This window comes from Melanotaenia boesemani, chromosome 7 (genome assembly GCF_017639745.1).
Source record: "Melanotaenia boesemani isolate fMelBoe1 chromosome 7, fMelBoe1.pri, whole genome shotgun sequence".
Classification (NCBI taxonomy): domain Eukaryota; kingdom Metazoa; phylum Chordata; class Actinopteri; order Atheriniformes; family Melanotaeniidae; genus Melanotaenia; species Melanotaenia boesemani.
In genome coordinates, this window is record NC_055688.1 from 20592899 (window position 1) to 20616556 (window position 23658).

General features: G+C 37.9%; 1 protein-coding gene and 2 long non-coding RNA genes across 3 annotated transcripts in view; 2 read left to right on the forward strand and 1 right to left on the reverse strand.

The window, feature by feature from the left end:
* Positions 1 to 2072: 2072 nt before the first annotated feature.
* Positions 2073 to 4646, forward strand: LOC121643210. Its single transcript, XR_006011056.1, has 2 exons — positions 2073 to 2134; positions 4057 to 4646. It is a non-coding gene; the product is annotated as an uncharacterized LOC121643210 (long non-coding RNA).
* Positions 4647 to 9836: 5190 nt separating this feature from the next.
* On the reverse strand, positions 9837 to 13365 carry LOC121643211. Its single transcript, XR_006011057.1, has 4 exons — positions 13355 to 13365; positions 11212 to 11216; positions 10004 to 10010; positions 9837 to 9925 (listed from the first exon to the last, which is right to left on the reverse strand). It is a non-coding gene; the product is annotated as an uncharacterized LOC121643211 (long non-coding RNA).
* Positions 13366 to 20195: 6830 nt separating this feature from the next.
* drp2 (dystrophin related protein 2) overlaps positions 20196 to 23658 on the forward strand; it is a 116849-nt gene continuing 113386 nt past the window's right edge. The window contains exon 1 of the mRNA XM_041990499.1: positions 20196 to 20264. The gene's annotated coding sequence lies outside the window, so the exon portion shown is untranslated. The remainder of the gene's footprint in view (positions 20265 to 23658) is intronic.

Genomic DNA, 23658 nt, shown 5'->3' on the forward strand with positions numbered 1-23658 from the left:
TATTTTAAATTCTCCTCTATCATTAGTTCTTCATTAGTGCATTGAAATCCACTCTGGATTCATTTAATGGAAACAGATTATTCTCTCCTCTTCCTTTCGTCTTCTTTCCATCAATTTTACTTTTAATCAGCACTGTACGATACCATGGCATTAACTCTACTCACATCTAACTCACAGTTAAAGCTACATTTCAGAGAATGATTTCATTTAGTCCAACTCTTGTCTCATTCACTGAAGCTCAGTCTCTGTCCCCATTTCCTCCCATACTTTTCTAATTAGTCCAGCCTGTTTTGGAGCATGTACATGGTTCTTGAAATATTTTTTTCCTTTCAATAAATTAATTTGTGTTCAGCGAGAAGAAAACAGACACAACCCTGTTTTCACAAACAGCTGCTTCCACACTGGATTTGAGTGTGTCCCAATTACATAGTCAGCACAGAGTTTATGTCTCAGTATTTTGTGACACAGGCAAAACATTGTTGTTGGATTTTCTATTTCTGTTGTGATGTTTGTTAAATTTGAATGTCTCCTGTGTGCTTTGTGTCTGCTATTCTGCTTGGCAAAGTGTGCTGCTGCTCTGTGCAGCTCTTTCTCAGGCAAAGTTATGCTGCAGGTGCAGCTCATATTGTAGGCCTCGGATATTCTGTGGAATTCATTTTCACCTTTTTAACAGACAGAAGCTGTCAGCCAGATTCTTGACTATTGGAATCTCCAAAGCTCCATAAGGAAATAGGAACTGACAAGGCTGACAGACCAACGAGTGTGGACAGTTGAGCAGAGAGCCAAATGTCACACCACAGACTGTCAAAAGCCTTTTCTTGCCGTTTTAATGAGATTCATGCTTTAAAACGAGCCTCAGAGGAGTGGTGAATCTATTAAAACTCTTTCCCTTTTGATTTGTGCTTCCTGCTGCCTTTGTTGTGTCAGATGTTCATCATTAGTACAAGCTGACACTATGACCCAGTTGAAGTGCATTTTCAGTAATTGTATTGTATTTTCCATTTAGTAAAAAAAAAAAAAAAACATTTTAGCAGTATTTCTTGGAAATAGACAGTTTAGCCTTGAAATGAGTTTGCACAATAGGTTAATAAAGTAAATGTAAGCGATGTGTATGTGATTCTTTATATGATGTTGTAACCATTGCACCACTGTGCTGCTCCCACAACTGTAAATCAACTTGAGCATAAAGTGTTGCAGCTTCCTCTCACAGTCTCTGACAGGTTAGCATGCTAGACTGTGAGACTAAATCAAAACTGTAATGTAGCATTCCTCTTGGGAATGGTACAGAAATTGAAGACTGGATAAATGATAGCTGTCAATTAGTGTGTTTACATGGATTTAGGTATCTGAGTTCTGATTGTTATTGCTTCGGATATAATGCTCACATTTTAGAAAAAAATGAACTGATAACTGCGATGTTCGTTAATATAAATATGTTGGTCCTGCAGCTGAGAATCTTAATGTTATATCAGACTTGTTCAGCTTTGTTCACAAAGGGCGCTTACAGGAATCCTGAATTAAATTCAGATGTGAACACACTTTGGCTTGCTGGATGTATTTCTATATTTACATTTTTCAATCTATTTTTTTGTCTCAGGGATAATTTGTCTTCTGTACAAAGTCCTAGTAAATAGACATAGAATAGGAAGAGTAGGGAAGTCATTTAATCTCTGAGGATTGAATCAAGTTGTGCATTTTCATATATTTGTAACCCAGGTTAAGGTTAACAAAGGTTTAATAATATACTGGACCAGTGAGTCTCTAGGTTCAGTGGGAGGGGTTAGTTATAAACCAATCAGAAGAACTGGAGCCACAAGGTACTTTAAAACAACTATATTAAAAAGGATTCTGTAAAATGAATAATATAGTGCCCCAAAACTCAACTTTCATATATCAAACATGAACAGGTTAGAACATTATGTTCACACAAATTAAAGTGATGGCCATACAATTTGAACAACCCAAGAATAAACCAAAAGAAAAACAAAAGACCAAACTCCAGCTATGTTTAAAATGTCTATAAATGACCCCTGGAGTATTTAAGAGGCAGAAGTTTTGGGTGTTTGTCCCTTTTCTACGTGTTCAACCTGGAATACCAAGAAGAAGCTGCAAGGACCCTGGAGTTTGTGCAAAGGTAAATTTTGTGTCAGAAATATTGTTTGAATGTGTTACCCCTCTTCCCAGCTCTTGTTTAGGAATATTGAATTGTTATTTAATATAAGCCATGCTTATATATTCATTTTACAATTACAACATTTCTAAAGAAATTTTGAATGCTGCTAATGCAGCCACCCACGCCCGAGAGCGGCAGCCATGTTGGAGCACCTACATTAATGAGTGTGAGGGAAGGGCAGCTGAAAAAAACATTTACTTGTAAAAGACACCTGCAATAAGACTGCTGGAGCGTGTGTGTGTCAGAGAGGGATCATAAGAGAGACACACTGAGTCAGACAGAGAGACACACACAGAGTTAGACAGAAACATGCACACTGAGTCAGACAGACACACACCGAGTTAGACAGAAACACACTGAGTCAGACAGACACACACCGAGTTAGACAGAAACACACTGAGTTAGACAGAAACACACCGAGTTAGACAGAAACACACTGAATTAGACAGAAACACACTGAGTCAGACAGACACACACCGAGTTAGACAGAAACACACTGAGTTAGACAGAAACACACCGAGTTAGACAGAAACACACTGAGTTAGACAGAAACACACTGAGTTAGACAGACACACACTGAGTTAGACAGAAACACACCGAGTTAGACAGAAACACACTGAGTTAGACAGAAACACACTGAGTTAGACAGAAACACACTGAGTTAGACAGAAACACACTGAGTCAGACAGACACACACTGTGTCAGACAGAAACACACTGAGTTAGACAGAAACACACTGAGTTAGACAGACACACACTGTGTCAGACAGAAACACACTGTCAGACAGAAACACACTGAGTTAGACAGACACACACTGAGACAGAAACACACTGAGTTAGACAGACACACACTGAGTTAGACAGACACACACTGTGTCAGACAGAAACACACTGTCAGACAGAAACACACTGAGTTAGACAGACACACACTGAGTCAGACAGACACACACTGTGTCAGACAGAAACACACTGAGTTAGACAGAAACACACTGAGTTAGACAGACACACACTGTGTCAGACAGAAACACACTGTCAGACAGAAACACACTGAGTTAGACAGACACACACTGAGACAGAAACACACTGAGTTAGACAGACACACACTGAGTTAGACAGACACACACTGAGTTAGACAGAAACACACTGTCAGACAGAAACACACTGAGTTAGACAGAAACACACTGAGTTAGACAGACACACACTGTGTCAGACAGACACACACTGAGTTAAACAGACACACACTGAGTTAAACAGACACACACTGAGTTAAACAGACACACACTGAGTTAAACAGACACACACTGAGTTAAACAGACACACACAGAGTCAGACAGGGAGAGAGACAAATCGGAAGCTAACTGAGACAACTGTAAAGTTCCAAAAGGAAGTCAAACCATAGCCTGCTTCCTTTTGGAACCCATCTTAAGGATGGGGCTGGTCAGACTGACCATGTCAGTCTGTGTGATGCTCTTATTGAGCAATGTGTCCTTCTCTAACAGCCTTTCTTAAGTTGACCTGAAATACAGTCTTCAAAAAGTAGATACATTTTGAACTTTGAAGAACTAAATTCTTAGAAATCACTGCCAACAAATTTCCCAAATATGACATGTTTCCTAATGCCTCAAATTAGTTAAATAAATTCTGTTTTAATTGTAGCAGCTGATCTATTGTAATCCTCAATCATGAATGTTTTCTTATTTCTCACTGATAGTTTTTAAAAAAAAAATCAAATTTTCATCCTCTCATCATTTTGAGTCACTGAGGTGATTATCATATAAATGCATCTTAATTCTTTTTTCAGTTAATGTGAAAGGGTTCCATATGAAATTATTTTTAGTTACCACACCTAATATCTTATATAATTTCTCTATTATTTCATTTTAGGCGCCTCATTGGGATCAATCCCGAAAGGGGAGGAAAGACCAGCCAGGGAAAAGTGGTGTCAAAGAGGACGGGGAAGCTGGTCCACAAAAAGGCAACAACGGTGAATCCCCATGTGGCCACTCTCCTAAAAAATTTGATGGACTTTGAGTGGGGGTTTATTTAGTTCAAACTGTCTCAGGTGCCCATGGTCAATTTTTTTACTCACAGTTGTTGAAAACCTGTTTATGTTTAGTTTTTATTGTTGTGAAATGTGTGTAATGAAGTTAGCTTTTACTTTGTTCTTAGCTGCTATGCAGTGACTTTAACTGAACTGTTTCAATGTTTTGGTGAACGGAGGAAGGAAGAGGAAAAAATAACAAGCAGTAAAGTGAAGAGGATTTGAATTGGCTGATGATTTCTATTCTGTTTGCAAACAGTCAAACCAGCCTCGATCAATTTTGACCCAGTAGGACAACACAAAGTTTAATAAATGTAATGTGATCTAAATCCCATGTCATAGTTCAAGAAAAAATATGACAGTCAAGTAATGATGCTTGTGGATTTTATGGATACTACAAAAGTTCAGTTTTAATAAATATCAATGTTGTGAGGCCATCTCTTGTCTGAGCTCTTTCTTATGGCTGTTTTAATTTATTAGTAGTATAGTTTTACTTTTCACTTTAAAGATAACATTTTGTAGGATTTTGATATAGTTTTACAGTAATAAGTTGTTAATGGAGAATACTGTAAGAACTGTAAAATAACAGTATAATGGCAAAGAACTGACAGTATAATACTGTAATGTTTGTTTTATGTACAGCACAGTACTGTAATGTTTTTACAGTAATATACTGTTGCTGTAGATTACAGTAGATATACTGTAGATTAACAGTTTCAAGCTGGCAACTCTAGCTGCCAGTAGTTAACTGTAATTTAACAGGAAAATTTGTTACAGTGTAAGTTATGATTATGTAAAATTTCAGCACTGACATTTAATTGAATGGTTCTAAGCACTGAACTGAAATATTCAGTGCTCTACATCATTAACTGAATGAAGAATAAGCATCATACCCTTCAGGTTTTATATTCAAAGGTATAATCAAAACATTTTAGTTGTCTATTCCTACAACATACTTCTTACAATAACCAACAGCGGTGCACAAAATGGCGGTCATGGAACAACATGATCCAAATCCAAATCCAAAAAATTAACTTCTGACCTCAGCAACACGTGTCGGCTCATCTGTTTCTCTCCCAGTGAGGAAATGCTGTTGGCACAGGGTGGGAATGAAACGTTCCCTTCCAATCAGAAGTCTATAGCTCTCAACACAGCCAATAAAAACACTATTCAGGTGTAGTTGCTTTCACTGACCTGTATGAACCACAGAATACTTTTATAACAAAATTAAATAAATAAAAGCACATTTATAATAAAAAAGTACATTTCTTCCACTGCCATCCATCCATAGATTCTGTCAGTGTCTTGATCTGTTCACGATCAACATTGCGTGCAGCAGCAACCACAGCCTCCCAGACACTGTTCAGAGAGGTGTACTGTTTTCCCTCCCTGTAGATCTTACATTTGATGAGGGACCACAGGTTCTCTGTGGGGTTAAGATCAGGTGAACAAGGAGGCCATGTCATTGTTTTTTCTTCTTTTAGACCTTTTCTGGCCAGCCACGCAGTGGAGTACTTGGATGTGTGTGATGGAGCATTGTCCTGCATGAAAATCGTGTTTTTCTTGAACGATGCTGACTTCTTCCTGTACCACTGCTTGAAGAAGGTGTCTTCTAGAAACTGGCAGCAGGACTGGGAGTTGAGCTTGACTCCATCCTCAACCCGAAAAGGTCCCACAAGCTCATCTTTGATGATACCAGCCCATACCAGTATCCCACCTCCACCTTGCTGGCGTCTGAGTCGGAGTGGAGCTGTCTGCCCTGTACTGATCCAGCCACGGGCCCATCCATCTGGCCCATTAAGACTCACTCTCATTTCATCAGTCCACAAAACCTTAGAAAAATCAGTCTTATGATATTTCTTGGCCCAGTCTTGACGTTTTATCTTGTGTGTCTTGTTCAGTGGTGGTCGTTTTTCAGCCTTCCTTACCTTGGTTATGTCCCTGAGTATTGCACACCTTGTACTTCTTGGCACTCCAGTGATGTTGCAGCTCTGAAATATGGCAAAACTGGTGGCCAATGGCATCTTGGCAGCTTCACGCTTGATTTTCCTCAGTTCATGGGCAGTTATTTTGCGCCTTGTTTTTTCAACACGCTTCTTGCGACCCTGTTGACTATTTTGAATGAAACACTTGATTGTTCGATGATCACGCCTCAAAAGCTTGGCAATTTTAAGAGTGCTGCATCCCTCTGCAAGACATCTCACTATTTTTGACTTTTCAGAGTTCGTCAAATCTCTCTTCTGACCCATTTTGCCAAAGGAATGGAAGTTGCCTAATAATTATGCACACCTGATATAGGGTGTTGATGTCATTAGACCACACCCCTTCTCATTACAGAGATGCACATCACCTGATATGCTTAATTGGTAGTAGGCTTTCAAGCCTGTACCGGTTGGCGTAGAACAACATGCATATAGAGGATGATGTGATCAAAATACTCATTTGCCTAATAATTCTGCACACACTGTACATATACCTGTGAAACTAGTTAACACTTTTTGTGTGTCATGAAAGATCATCATGCTAAAGTTATTTGTCTTACTCCACATTCTTATGCGTAATTATTTGTGCATATAGTTACAGTGGGCTACTGTGTCAAAGTCCTAAGCAAACCTTTGTGTTTTGTAGTTTGCAAGGAAAAGTGGATAAAGGTCCATTCATCCATTTTCTTCCATTTATCTGAAGTTGGATTTGGAGGCAGCAGGTTCAGGGGGGAAACCTAGTGTCTTCCGCCGCAGTGACACAGTCCAGCTCCTCCTGGAGGACCTCGAGGATTTCCCCAAACACAAGGGATTTACAGTCCCACTGTCACTTTCTGTGTCTTTCCTGGGGTTTCCATATCCCAAAAGGCAGTTTGTGCAACTGGGAATTGGTGTGCCTAGGCTCCCTGCATGTGCCTGCTGCCCAGCTCACACTGCACTGATCTCATGTTTCTGCCTTGCAGGTGGTGAGCCCACATGGACGTAATTTCCTTTGGCAGTTTCAGGATAAGCCTAACTGAGCTCTAGAAGCCAATGCGTGGCCACCAAGTCCTTGCTAGACCTCTAGGTCTAGTTTCAGGGGGTGCCACAGTTTCCCTTTTTGTGATGAGATCACCTTGATTTCTTACTCTTTGAATCAATCCTAGAGCATTAAAATTTGCTTTGAGAGATTGTATCAAGGGTAAAAGCAGTTCTCTGGGTCATGGGACTACTCATAAACCTCCACAATTCAATAGAAATTAAAATTTGTTATGACTACCTTTTTTCTTTAATGCATCCTGAACCATTTTAGACAACCTTTCTAAAATTGTCTTTAGGTAATCCTTAAAAATAGCTCTCCATTCTTCTTGAGCCACATGCCTTTTGTTCTGTTTTTGTCAACATGATCCCACATTACTTCAGTAATGTTGAGTTCCTGGCTCTGGTGAGGATTCATCAGTTCAGCTCTGGTGTGATGTGGCATGCCTCACCATTTTCTCCTTGTTTCCCTTCCTGACACCCAACCGTTCCTATGGTGACCATTTCTGAAGAGATCTCAGTGAACAGTTAGTGATTCAGCTGAAAAGCCAGGTATATTGTTCAGGTTATGTCGGGTCTCTGCTAAATCATTTCTCATTTTATAATCCTATTGTAACACTTTTAGATACTGTTCATGTCTTGTAGTTGTTTTATTTTTTTTCAGGCCTGATACTTCTTCTTTTGTCCTCCACTTGCCTAGGTTCTTTGGATTTATTGAGATATACATTTAGATATTAGTTTAAACAAATCAAACAAATGTATGAAAATCTTTAAGAAATACATAATAACAACTGAAGATGTAAAACAAACACTTTATTAAGGACTTGAACTTCTACGTATTACGTAAAATCAACGTTTACAACAGATTAGAAACAGGTATAACTCTAATGAATCATGCCTCCACACATTTGTATAAAAGTTGAAGATAAAGAAATGAGTGTAGACTTTTTAAGACTGTGCAGTATTTGACAAGAAAGAAAAACAAATGGGTGACTTCCTGCCAACAACTTGTACTATAATCAACATTTTAAATATGCTAAAATGATCTATGTGACTAAAAGATAACAAATCATTAAATGAAATCTCACATTACAGCTCATGTAACTTTAAGAGTCCAAGATGTAGATAGGATTTAATGAATGGATGATAAATAATTTGATGGTCTAACAGACTTCTTCAACAGAAAGCAAAAGGAAACTACATCCTCCTAACACTACATTTTTCAGTTGTTGTATTTGAGACTTCTTTCTGAACAAAATAAAGAGCTGCAAAACACTGAAATAGTCTGAGCATAGTGCAGGGAACGTGGCAAAGGATAATGCATTAACTGATGAGCTAAGTGTCTTGGCAGTGAAGCCTCCAGCTTTATCTGCTGATTGGATGAGAAATATGAAAAATATGTCAGTATAAATAACTGAATGTACTTGCTTGTTAACTGACATTTGTGGGTAGGAACCCAGCTTGTATCATAGTGAATAAACAAGGTTGTTACGGGTGAACTGAGCAGTGTCAATGCGTTGCTTAGATGGAAAATCTGATAAATGTGCAGTTATGTCACACAAGGTCAGAATCCTTTGAAAATATTAATAATTTTTATGTAATAAAACAGGTAGTGTAAATTCAAAATGTGCACAACTAAACCCATTTTTCATTTGCATTATCTTCATGGGGAAGGGTGAATGAATAAATGATAGACTGCTTGCATTTGGTGTTTAATCACAGTAAAATGCCAAACCTGTCTGTAGACGACAAACTGCTGACACATCTATAGCACAATATACTGTGTTTATAAGTTTCCACAGATATCTTATTAACTGCACAGTGAGGTCCACGCCTCCATTCCAGGTTACTTTCTCTATGCATGATCCTTGTTCAGTGTTTCTTTGTTAGATCTGAAACTGAAGGTGACTTGTAACCAAGAAAATGCTTTTGTCAAAGTTTTAGAAGAAAAAAGCCAAACTCACTGCATTAAACCTTGGTTGACTTGGTGTCAGTGCATTATCTCCCAAAAGACTACAGACATCAGAGTCATCTCACAGAAGAAGAAACTCATCTTAATTAGTGGAGATTTCAATTGGGGTTTGTTTAATTAACTTATTTCTGAAGGAGGCATTTCCGCTCCACGCATCACTGCATCGGAGGAAGCATGGCCGTTTTCACACCCACATTTATTTTGTTCATGGTGAGATGGTCCAACACCCACACTTTTTTGCTTTTTTTTTATTTAAATTTTTTTTTTACTTTTGCACAAACATTGCTGCCCCAGTTGCTTTCTGTCTCTATGCTGCGCCATTGCCTCCTCTCCCCCTCCCTCTCCTGTTGCTTCTTGAATCATAACAGAACTGTTGGTGATCAGCTGATTGGCTTTTCTGTCCCAGCACCATCTCTCTTGTTGCTGAAACTAGCAAGATGTTGATGCAAAACGGTAGCCCATTTAAATTACTAAGCCTTTTGTTTGAATTTGTTTTATATTATTTTCATTATTAGCTGCAGTTTGCTGGTGACACAGTTGAAAAATCTGTTGGTCATAATACAGCCAGGTAGATCAGGATCAGATATCTAGTGAGTGACTAGATTAAACAAGGGGATGTCTTCTCTAAGCCATTGATGCTGTGCAGATGTTGGATGGGCAGGTTTACCTTTTAGGAGCCTTGAATGTGGTGAAGGGGAGATCATGAACAGGTTCTGAAATATAAATCAGAGCAGGACCCTTCTCTAACCAGGTGGCTGACAGGTGATAGAATTTATATGCAGGGGCTGGTCTAGAAAAGCATTGGTGAGGGGGCCAGACAGGGGCACTCATCAGGAAGGGGTTGCACAAATGAAATTTTTTTTAGTAAATATTTAGCTGATTATTACAACTTGAGTAGTCATCAGATGTTAAATTAGAATAAAACAAACAGCCAATGGCATTTTTCTGTGTTGATGTAGAACAACAAATAGAAATGCATTACATGCTGCATTTACTGACACTTGGGACATCTGAAGTTCACCTAAATACACTTAGGTACAGCAATTCATTACCTCCAGTCATACCTTTCTATGCAGATACACAGCCTCTGCACTGTAAAATGTAACATTAGTTTTCATAGAGTCTATCTAGTGGATATAACTTAATTTTAATGTAGTTGTTAGTAATAGTAATCTTAAATACATTATATGAACTTCGGAGGGCAAAATGTTGAAAAAATTAACATACTTAAGTTGAATCAGTGATTAAGATAAGTACAAGGGGGATGGTGATGGTAAGGGTGCAGGAGTTCCCACAATGCAGTTCACAATTCACTTTTACTTTGGCAGATTAGTAATAATTGCAAGTTAACAATACTTTTTGAAAGTGCTTTCTTGCTTTTATTTTTTACTGATTTAGTTGATCAAAAGTTCAAATTACACAAAAAAGTTTTGATTGATTTGAGAAAGCTGTAAAACATCTAAATTAAACTGTTGTGTCCATTTTCCAATCATCCATGCTAAGATGTCTAAACTTTTCTCTTATTAGGGTTTTTTTTGTCTTCTTGTTTTATATTATTTAGGAACAATAAAATGTAAAAATCCCATGGCAAAGTGGGAAACCCCATGTCACTCTTTAAATTATAAATGTTCTATGTTCTTTAAATGTTCTATTATATAGTATCTCCAATGATGTAATGTCATTTGTCATAGCATCATAATCATTATTTCTGGTGGCCTCCCACTGTTTTATTTTACTTAAAGGTGTTTTCAGTGATTTCACCAACAATGTCAAGGGAAATTGATTTGACTACCAGTATTCCACATTATAGTTTCCCTCATGTAGCAACACATGAAGTCTAATTTATCTCCACATCTATAGACTCACAGGTGAAGGCATTAGATTAGTGGGGGAAAACATATATGATGCTATATGTTTGTTGCGAGGTAATCTTCTGATATCTAGAAAATGTAAATATTTCGCTGATTGGATTGAAAACAGTCACCCAGTCTACTGCAAAGCAGGAGGATGAGTCCCAAACTACTGACCTAACCTAACATTACAACCATTCAAATTGTTCTAAAATGAATAGAAACAACTTTTTATTCATTATTATTAATTCGGAATGATTTTTTTCTCTTATATAATGTTTTTTTGTCCACAATAACCAATTAATTTAACACTCAGCTGCTCACCTCTTACCTCAGGGGCCACCTGGACATGTTCAGGTGGGGTGGGAAAGGGAGGTTCTGGCAGGCATCTGATTCGGCTGCTCTTGTGTCTGTTCGGAACATGCGAGGTTTTTTCTACTTGTTAATCGTTAGCCTGCCTTGATTATTTGACTAAAACAACAGTGAAATGAATGAAATCCAGAGTTTTCTTCAGAAATATGAGCTAATATGGGAGCAAAATGAGCTAGCTTATATGGACTAAGTTTAGAAGAGACAACAAGCTGAGGCATCCTGACCTCTTAGCATCCTCTCGCTGTCTGTCTGTTGCTGCTCAGCAGCTGATAGAGCAGGTAGACTGAACCATTTAAGGGAAATATAGATGGGGGGTGGGTGTTCAGAATGTTTCCGAAACAAAGAAATTTAGTGATACCAATGCATTTTAACTAAAATGTTTGCATGATTGTAAGTTTATCACTGGGTATTAGATAATTTTGTTAGTATTACAATTGCATTGAGGGCCCTTCTGGGCCCCTGTCAATCATGGGCTCCTAGAATCCTTCCCCTTTACCCCCCCTTTTCGAAGCCCCAGGCTGTGGTTGCACAAGTATCTTCACTGTGTGAATACTTTAATGAAAAGCACTTTCGGTGCCTTGAAAAGCGTTACATAACTAATCCATTATTATTAATATGGACTAATGCTGTCTAACAATTAAAAACAGTAATTAATTACATAGTTTTTACGTCAGTTTTTACTATGAACATTGTTAATGGAAATTAGTAAAGTCTCCACTCATTATCAGTGATGTGTGGCAGAGGTAAGTATGATTGCTAACTTAAGTCCGGTGATCCCCAGTTGTATTTTTGTGCCCTGGTCATGTTATCTTCTGTTGCTGTGTTTTCAGTTATATAAAGATGTGTGACAAATGTACAAATCATCAGCAGCTTATAAGTTATGTTGGAAGATGTTATTTGTAAAATCTTTGTTAATCTTCTGTCTTCTACATATGAAACAGGTCTGCAGTCCACTGAAATCCATTTTCAGTTAAAGGCAGATTTACTCAGTTTGCCGGTGAACACCTAGTTGAGTGTAGCTTGACCGAGTGGGCTGCTAGCATCTGCTGATATTCATCCTTTGATATTTCAGACCTGAACTGCTTAGGGTGTATTCACACCAGGATTGGGGATTTGGTTCAGTTGGGGGATGCAATATTCTTCTGGGCGTTCATGCTGCACTGCTCAAACTAATTGGACCATTTAAATAACATGTTCCACCGCTGCATCAAGAATTACTAAAGCAGAAACCAGACACACAGTGAAGAAGAAAACTTGTTCATCTATTGGTTAAAGCTAAATAAGGAGCTGCATCAGATTCTAGTGGTCTTGGGTTAATCAGAATTCTATCAAGACTTTTGTCTGTCCCTGAGCTATTTCTTTAGTCCAACCTGCCTGTTTTGCTTGTGTTTACCTGCGATGCTGTGCACTGAACCCACAATTCACTTTGTTTTGTAGACCCAGTCCATTGCTTTGATTCAAAGTGTAGAAGATCATTTTTTATTAATAATTTTTCCATGATTAATTAATTGACATTAATGCATTATTTTAACAGCCCAAATATAGGCCCATCCATCCATCCGTCCGTCCGTCCGTCCGTCCGTCCGTCCGTCCGTCCGTCCATCCATCCATCCATCCATCCATCCATCCATCCATCCATCCATCCCTATCCCAGCAATTAGCAGGCGAGAGGCAGACTGGACTGGTGTTTCATCATCACAGAGAAGAGTGTGTACATCCTGAAAGCATAATTTTATTAATGAGCACATAATAGAACATTAAACGCCCTTCAATCAAAGTTATGGTGGACTGGATATCATGTTGAATGTCTTCATATCTAACTAAATTCCACTGGGTTTATTTTGCATCTGGCTGCTCAGTCTCAGAGCAGTTCCTCTGCTCATGCAGCCTATGAAATTTTCAGCCTACTTATTTGAGTCTGCCGAAGGTGTGCTTCGAAATCAGTCACCAGGAAAAGGGCTCCATCTGTGAAGTTTATCACCACTTCCCCTTTTGCTTAAGTAATGGGCTTTAACATCCATAAAATTAGACAAGCCCATTTTCCAATTCTCTAACAGCTAAGATGAAGCACTGTCCTCCTCTGCTTGTGATAATTTTTTTTTTGTGTCTTTTTAAAGCTTCTTTTTTTCCCCAGCAATGCTTTATGTTTGATAAAGATGCAAAACATCAACTTTCAACCCTGAAACATATTTAAGAGCAAAAGTACTTCTAAAACTCTAAATCTAGTTATAACTCATAGACATAATTGATAAGATGAATCTTACAGTAAATGTATTGGTACTCTGTGCACACAAATGGAGATAAATCATGATAAAATAAGTCATTTCCAGAATGTAAGATTGTGTAGCTTTCACTAAAGTTTACACAGCTGTAAACCTAATTTTTATATAAAATAAATAAATAAATAAATAAAATAAAATAAAAAAACAACAACAAAAAACAAAAAACAAAAAAACAAAACAGCGGGAGTAGGGGGGAGCTGACAAAATAAAAATGAAATGTTTTCACAAGCTCATTAGGATGCCGACTACAGCAGTGGCATCAGCGGAACAGCTGGACATTTGTCTGTAATCCTTTGTTGATGGGGGAGCTTTTGGAAGTAGAGTCGGTTGTGGGGATGAACAAAAAAGAACTAACTTGGCAACTAAGTTTTGTTTATTTAAAATTTTTCTTCAGAAAAATTGTAAAATATTTACCTGTGTGTATTTTAGCATGTTTCTGAAACAGATTTAAGTGGGAAGGTTATAGGTAAAATGGAGAAATGAACTGAGAATGGTAATACTTTTTAGAAATTGTCACAGGCTGTGGGGCATTTCCAATCCTTGGATGGAAATAGTATAAGTTCAGCTTTCAAGGTGTGCAGATTTTTTTTTTTTTTTTAGTTACAAGTTAAATTAGAAGCTTGCAGACAGACTTCAAAAGTTAATTACCTCTAGGTTTGGCCATGTCCCACCTCTGGTGATTTTTTTATGTCAGTCCATCCCTCCATCCATTTTTAAGTGCAAAGGTAATAAATAGAATTTCAAAGAAACAGAAAAAAATCAGCCATGTTTCTACTTGGACGTACCTTTATAATCAAGGGTATGCTCTTGAAAAATTAGTGATACATCTGTTGTAAAATCTCCCATCCTATCATCCCAGTTGATGAGGAGGAAGGCCACACCATGATCAGGAAAAAAAGATAGTACTAAACCAAAGGTAATTCTGAAAATGAGCTCTGTTTTGCAATGTGGTAAATTGCAGTTCTTACTTGCAGATTCTAAAGATACACACAAGCTCACAGAGTATTTTTTACGGTTATACTTTACTGATGCAGAAACAGTTTCCCACCTGATGCTAATAAACATAACATGCACCCTGGGAAGTGTTCAGATAACTCTTCCCCACTTCCACCTCATTCAGTAATGATGATAATATATAAGTTTGCATGTTGCTGCTGTGCTATTGATTCAAAAGCAATAAAGAGAAAAAGAAATGACAGCCAGTAAATATAATTAAGTGTGTCACTTGCATGTTTGCTCCACTGGGAAATAAATTTGTCATTAAAGGGATAATGAGGTACAAAGGGTAATGAAATATCAGGTTAGAGAGCAAGCATGACTATGTGTGGCCATGATGGGAGAACAGGTGGAAGATGATAGTAGGAGGGCAAATAAAAGAGTTCCCATGCTCCTGGTGTTCTTTTGGTTTCCTCCATCTTCAAATTACTGTGTTACATATCTGAAGACACAGAGTCAAGTCTGGTCTGGAAAGAGTATGATGGGGATTCGGGAGGGTTAAAAAACAAGTTTGACAGCTGCTGTGCTCAGCAGGGGTGTAGAGGGTATAGTTGATCATTTTGAAAGTTTTAAGTGTGTGTTTTCTTACAATGTGAGTATGCGTATGTGTGTGTCTCTTTTTTAAAAGTCAATATTCAAGAGCCGTTGTTTGAAAATACTTGTGTGCTGGAGCTCCTCCTGTCTCCACAGCGGTGTGTGACTGTTGCAGCTGTGAGAAGCTCAGCTTGATTATCCTGCAGCAACAGCAGAGACAGACTGAGAGCTGGAGGGTTTGTGCATATTTGTGTGTGTTTCCCCTGTCCCTTCCAACTGGTGGCTGTTGAGGGAATATGGGACAGTGGGACGCAGCAGCAGGAAGGCAATGGTCCAACCTCCTCTAACACCCATCAGGCACATAGCCAAGAGCTTGCAACTAAAATGAGCCAGTTTTTACAAACACATCAACTTGCAACACAAACTCACAGAAATGTACAAAACCTCTTACACAGTTTTATTTTCACTTACCATTCAGGGCCTCCTGGTCACGGATACTGAGTCACCTTTGGTGTGATGTTTATTTGTTAAAGTCAAATTGGTTTGGCATACTCAACGTAGCACAGCCACAGAGTTCTGCACGTCTGTACCAGCACCTGCCAGTTCTTTTTGCCACTGCATAATGGTTTTTATCACTTCTGTTAAGTGTTGTAATTGTGGGTGTGAAAGCATTACAAATTGTTGGCTTTAGCTTGCTGACAGAAGGATGTGTTCATAGTTACAGCATGGGATCAGTTCCATTTTTACACACATCACACATCAATCTGTCACAGTGGAGATGTATTTTTATATACACTACCAGTCAAAAGTTTGGGCACACTTTCACATTAAGTCCAATGGATAAATGTGTCCAAACTTTTGACTGGTATTGTAAATGTCTAATTTCTCAAAACTAAAACCTTGTGACTTCTTAAGAAAAGTGTGTAAGACATGTAGCTTTTTTGTTTGTAAAGATCATCCAGGTCAGCAGCTCCCAGTTAAGGGCTCAAGATAATTTTTGGTACTGGGTTACATTTAAAGGCTTTACAATAAGAATGAAAAAGAAAAGCATCAGCTTTTGCCCACAAACAAAATGCTACTAGCATGATGATAAGCAGTTAAAATGAATTAGAGGAAGATAGCAGGAGAAGGGCACTACAAGTCTTTTCTTGCTTCTGATTTCTTTTTCTTCTTTCCAATCACAAATCACTGTGGCACATGTCTGCTACAAAAGAAGTCAAGTTTCAGGGAGATGGGGAAAAGATTTTTTCTGCGTTTGCTTTTGACACATGAAATATTGGTCAGTTGATTTCTTTAGACATCTGTAAATCGTTATAAACATCTCTGGGTTTAAGAGACAAAACGGATTCCTCACAAACGAGGATCAAGGCTCTAGTCTCAACTAGTCTCTATTATGTCAGCCAATGGCACAGAGGATGCTGCAGTCAGGACATGCAAGCAGCTGGAACAATGAAGAAGCCAGCTGACACTCCCTGGCAGATGAAAGGTATTTCATGCGGCATAAAAAAGAGTCTATACAACGCTACATAAATTTGCTTGGGTGCCTGGAAAATCTGGTCTGACTGCATCTGAAACATCAACGATGCCCAGTCAAATGAGTCGACAGCATGTTCCTCGCATGACAAACACGCGTCTACTTGGTCTTAATCTATACATTTTCTCTAATCCGAACCCAGCTGGTTTCTAAAATTCCATCGAATACACCCATTTGCCTTTGTGGTACCTTAATGGACACTGGTTTTTATTGGGGCAATACCTTTAATGCATACAATTTCCTTAATTGGGTTACAATTACAATTAAATCTGTTCTGATTGCATTGACCCTGCTAAAGTTATTCCAATTATGACATGCATTTACATGCATCATGTTTGAGTGGAATAAATCATTTTGACACGCACACAATTGTCTGATTGTCTGGAAACACCAGTCAAAACTGGGAAAGAAGACACAACGATTTATAATGTAAACAAACACTACAACAGGCATATGTCTATTCCCGCCTTAACTATTCTTTTAAAGTTTTTTTTAGAATCTCAGTGAATAAGTAATTTATTTAGTGTCTCAAATGGGAATTTTGGTTTACATAAATGTCTTAAAAAGAAAACATTAAAATATCAAACATGATATTTAAAATATGATCATTCAATAAAAATCACAATAAAGAAATAAGATCACACTGCATTGCAAATGCATTTGTAACACATACTGACCAGTTCTGTTTTGATCCTGTCATGCTTTCAATAGCTGTAATGCTTTTAGAGTTAAAAACAAAACAAATAAAAAACACCTAGTAAATTTTCAGTACAATGGGGCATTTGCAGCCAAATATTTTATAGATTCACAAGTTTTCCATCCATTCGTTTGTAAAATGCATGTATGCACACTTAATGATTTGTGGTATTTAGATCTTTGACTAAATAATTTGAAGTATTTAAACCAAACACAAGGTAAGAGCTGAGTCTGAGATTGAAATGGGCAGCAATGCATCTTAATCAGAACTTCATTCATTGTTGGGAAGATTTTAAGGATCTAATTTATTAATTAGTGCTATTTTTGCATTGTTACGACTCTTCTTTATGTCTGTATGTTATGTTTACGTATGACTGATGTATCAGGGATGCACTGTACAGGTAATTTATACCCAAATTTCAGAAAATGTGTTATTTTCCTCGTATAGCTGTTTAAATAGCTGTTTAACTTTTCACCTCCAATCCAAAGTCAGGAGATGGAGGCGAGGGGATTTCACCTGGATGAAGCTGCAGCTAGATTTGGGGTGAACTCCCTTCACTTTACCCAGCAGTGGTGAAGGAGACACAGAACTCTGCTGGAACTAGAAGAGCTGTATGGTGTTTACTGCTAAAGCTTTTAGCTCACGGCTAAATGGGCAGTTTCTCACACCTAGCTTTCTCTGCTCTGATGATCTCTCCCCCTACAACAGTAATAGTTAGTCAAACAATTTAAATTGTTATAGTATCACAATCATTATAAATCATTGTAAGCTCCTGCTTTTTGTCAGTCAGCATTCATGTGACATGACCGAAGCCGGGAGCTGAAAAGTAAAAGTGTAAACTGTAACTATGTTCATTTTTGTGTCTAACGCTGTATTTTGTAACATTTAGAATTAAACAAGTGCATTAAATTTAACCTCATAAATCAAGTATACTTGCTAATCATTTGCAGGTGAAAGCACAGTAGTAAAATGGAAGAGAGTGGGAAGGCAGTAGAAAAATGCAATGACTATTGAAAATATTGTGAAGGATAAGTCATGCATTGGAGATATAGAGAAGTGAAAAGGTGACATAATGAAGGCACATATGTGGAGATGTAGCACATTTACTTGCTGAAGAATCAAACTCTGACTAACTGTAAAGGTAACAGGGTAAGAAAAGTGGGTAATTGTAAAATTTTTAAACCTTAATTATAAAGGATATATATATACATATATATATATATATATTTTTTTTTTTTTTTTTTTTTTTTCTAAATTAGACCAAACTGATTATTTCATGTCATGTCACAAGATTGGGGTGGCTGTCTTTCTCAGAGCTCCTTGGAGCAAAAATGCTGAAAGTGAAGATGTTAAAATGCCGATAATCATTTTTCTATCCAGCAGGAAGAGAAAGCACAGCTTGAGTTTAAGTGGTGTTTGGTGTTTGGTCAGAAACCCAAATGCTGGCAGGATGAACACTCACAAAATTATACTTGATATAAAATGTATGTTAAGAACAAACAGACTGTTTGTCCCAAAATGTGGCGGTTACTTATGTCACACTGATGACTTTCAGCTTCTGCTGCAAAGATGTAACCATGCTGAAAAGTTTAATCTTTTACAACAACCTAAATGCTAAACAGAAGTATAAAAGGTTGGTGGGTTATGACCATCAGCTGTGAAATCACTGGTTCGAATCATGCAGAATCTTTTCCACATTTCTTACTTACTTATTTATTTTACCTCTGTTGTACTTCTATAATTATATACTTTTCATTTTTGCTCCCATCCACTAATGGTTAAGGTAAGAACTAGCATACAAGATATAATATGAGATGATTAAAATCAAATGGTTGGGATAAGAAAACTATACATTGTCACAGATTACACAGTTTAATACTCATTGGTTGTGGTTCCTCCGTCAGTCAGTTGATGCTGCCCTCCACAAAATAAGCACCTGCAAAGACAAAGCCATCTTAAGCATTTGAGAGAATTGTAAAGCACCAGCAGTCTGGGTTGGTATTTAACAGGACACCTGCAATATCATCTTAATGGTTAAATAAACAGCACCATCTGGCAAAACAATTTCTTGAGGATAGATAAGTTCTCAAGACATCTCAGTAGAGAATATTAACATGCTGGAAAACTACAAGAAAAACAGTCTTTACAGTAAAGATTGCCAATGTCTCCATTAAGGCAATTCACAAATCAATTGTTCAGTTGTGGGTCCTCACCACTCTTTTGACTAAAGATAATGTGATGCAAAACCAGTATCAATCTCTTTAAAGTTAATACTGATGAAATATTTGTTCTCTTTTTTTCTGCCCTCTATTTTATGCCTCATACCATATCATTGTTGTATGGCTTTCATCCTTAATAATTGCTAATTAACTGTACTGTTGGAACATTTGGTGCAAATACAAAGCTATGCAGCAGGATTATAATTTATTTAGTTTAATTTTCTCTCCGACTCAATTCCGTTCACATTACTGCCATTTTTGGTGCATTGGTTATAGTGAGTGTAGGTAAGAAGACGTCAGGCAGATGGCCTTTTCTTCCAGTTTGTCCTAAGGAGTGGGGTGTATGTAGGTGTAAGCAGGAATGTATGAGGACAGATAGGGCATTGACCAAGAAGTCTTTCCTACTTAGGTCACTCCATGCCAGTGTCCGTCTTCCCCTCCTCATCCTTCCAACCTCCTTTTCTCTCCTAGTGTCTTTATTTTATCTCTCGTTGCATGTCTAAGTTTTCTTTGCATTCTCTGTGAGGCCAACCAACACGCTGGGTAAACAATGGCAATGCTTAAGTTTTAACTGCTTCAAGCGTGCACTTTTTAAGGTAAGCATGCACATCTTAGAAGAATTACATTTATCTAGAGTATTCCAGTACAGAGACTAAATCTTGGCTACCTTACTGTTTTTCAGAGATGTCTGAGCTTCTGTATTAATTCCTACAGATTAATATCAACATACACATGGTGTACCAGAACAGTGGCTTTGATCCTCTGATGCTTTATCTGCACTGTTAAACTGTCTTCTCTCTTTTATGTGGAATCCGGCAAAGCTAGACGTGCTATCCCCTCAGCAGCTTTGATTCAAAATTCACACGTTGTCTGGAAAATGTCATTTTTAGGTTGTTTGGCTTGAGTGGTCAGGAGAAAGTAAAAGAAGACAAGAGGCAGATATGCTGTCTGTGGTGTTTACATAGTGTAATTGGGCAAACTTCAAAGTGTTGAGCTATGATTTCTGTAGGAAACAGTCATGTAAATATGGAGGTGGGACTTGTAACCAAAGCAGCAAGATGAATGTTGTCAGTGTCAGGTTGTGACATGTCATTGAAATCTCAGTTGGTTTTCAGCATCTTTGGAAAACACGCTGTACTTCTGCTTGACTGAGAGATGCCACATCCAATCACAACGGTAAATAATGCACGTTTAAAGCTTGAGTCATTTTTTTGAAGTTTAATGCAAGAGACAGAACCATCCTATGTCTTACACTACAAGTTGATTATAAGACGCAGATGTGTCCATACAAGGATATGATTGATGTTTGCATTTTGTAGACATCCTTCTCCTTTTTGTAATGAGTTTAAATGTGGCTAAAATGAAGATTTTCTTTTTCTTTTACCATATGAATAACTTTACATATGTATAATTTCAAGTTCAATAATGTTTGAGTTTGTCTCCTCCTGCGAAGCCTTGTTAGTAACAGCATTAAAGGATGCTTAAATGGTGAAAGAAAAATGTGACATCCTTAAAGGTCCCAAATTATGCAAAAATTCACTTTCTAAAGGTTTTCTAATGTCATATGTGTCTTCATAGCCTGTGTTAAAGGCCCAAAAATGAGAAAATTCGGTCACCTCTCTCACTTACTTGCTTTACTTTTTTGTGAATGTGTGCTCAAATGAGTGAGTGTGAGATCTTTCCCTTTGTGACCTCATGAAGGGAAATAACCACTCACCCCGGTAGTTGATACTGTCATTTACCCGCCCCTCAGCTAGCTGAGCCTGCCCTTTAAAATCAAAGAGTGGGCACAAGCAAAATTCGGATCCTCTCCCAAAGAGGGGCTTGGAAAGGCACCACTCATAAACATTTAAAACGTCAGACACAGAAACAGGCCATTCTCTCACTTTCTGAATGGCTGAAATTAAGGACCAAGGCTGAATCCCTCACCTCTCATGATGTTGGCATTTGTATGGCTGATAGTTTTCATTGTTAAACTCTATTTCATTTCTTGAAAACACAGCCTTTGAAAGCAAACAAACAAATATGCCCCCATTCTCTTTTCAAACTCTTACAGGGCCATTTGAATTATTTCCAAACACTGTAGCAAAATTAATTAAATCTGTCTGAAGAATAAAATGGCCACTGTTTTATTACCTTTAAAGGGACTGGAGCTCAAGTGAGCTCCTTGAAGTGCTAACTTTATACAGATTCTCATGTGACCTCTGATTACCAGTGAAAATAAAGAGTTGTAGCTAGCTGGAGAGAGTGGGAGAGATGTGCAGGTACTGCTGATTTCACCTACACTAACAGGAGCTGTCTAAAGTAGAAAAGGGAGGGAAGGAAGCAGTGAGATAACAGGAGACAGCAGTAGCAGCGAGATGGTGATGATTCATGTAAAATAGAAAAAAATATTCTAGCTGATCTGAAATGAGGTGGTCTACAGAACAAACTAGAATGGAAGAGAGCGGAAAGAAAGTACAGCAGAGGGAGAGGAGGATAAGCAGCGAGGCAGAGGAGGGTAAAGATAAAGAAAAGGGATTAGTGTGCTGAAACGAGGTCTTTCTCTGCGTCTCAGCAGGGAGTCGTTGACTCAAATGATGACACTGCAATAAAAGTTCTCTCCTCCCGATTCATTTTGGGCTCAGTTTGTTTTAGCGGAGCCACCAGAGCTTGATAGGAAAGTCCTCAACAAGAAGTGGTGAGTAAAACTGAAAGGACCTACCAGAAGAAAATTATTGTTTTGAATCTTACTTTTGGCTCTAAAAATCACAATGAAGCTTGCATGAAACGTTGTCATCTAAATATAAACATACCTGTACATTTACCAGCTGAGTAATGCTAATAAATACTATAAATGTTAATACACTAAAATTAGACATTTATATTGTGGGTGGACGCTCAGCATGTGACATTTGTTTGATGGTCCTGTTCAGTCATGGTTCCACAAATTCTCTGCATCATGTCCTAAAGCGTTATTTCACTATCACATTATGAAGGAAATACAGAATTTACAGTAAAAGTAGGTTTTCAGTAAACTGCATGAACTTTTCCCAGTAAATAACTAATCCCCAACCTTCTCAGTCATGTCTTTGACCCAGCCATAGTGTGTGGTGATATATTTTTCTTTTTTTCTTTGTCTGGGATATTTTTGGACTCCAACCTTTGGGCTGAACTGGGGATATCCCAATCAAGAGTTTTTGTCCCCTAATAATATTATAATGAGTAATTGAAGATACCAATATTGAATCTTAATCTGATGTTGAAGTTATTGTAACAAAGTGACAAAGTCATGAAGAGAAGAGATGGAGAAAGAACAAAAGACAAAGAAGATTGATCCTACTGAGAGGAATTGAAAACAAGTTGTTTGAATGCTGATGCTACAGTTTGAGGATAGAATAGTTACACTACAAAAGAACCTCAGCAACAACCCAGAATTTAGAAATTAAGCCTTCCTAATAGATTTGTAGAGACTTTCAGGTTGAATTCAGTAAAAAACAGTTGCTAATAATACAGTCTTGTTTTTTATAGCTGTATATCTGAGAGAGTAGTGATTGTTATCTTGTGTGTGTTGCAGTTGATGGTTTTTGCTCCTGTTGGTGTTAAAAGTGGGCTTCTGCTGCAGGGGAGACTGAGATCAATCAGTCCAAAAACACTCTGATAAGAGACCTCTGACCAAACGGGAGGAAGCTGCTTGTCATGGTGTGTGTTAAAGGGCTGAGGGTATAAGCTAGGAGGCCCAGCTGCTGCTCAGTTAGAGGTTGTAAAATGAACACAAAATCCTGAAACCCTTAGACAGCCCAGTGACCAAACACTAGATATATCATGACCTGTGAACCTGGAAAAGCTTCTACTGCTCTGAGTGCCACGTATTACAGTGTGTGACTTTGTGCTCATATATCTGCAGTGCTTGTGTGTTTGTTTGATGAGGCTTCCTATGATATTTTTCTTCTTGATCCATCAAGGGGATTGCACTTCTTTGTGCGAGCCTCACATACAATCACACTTTTA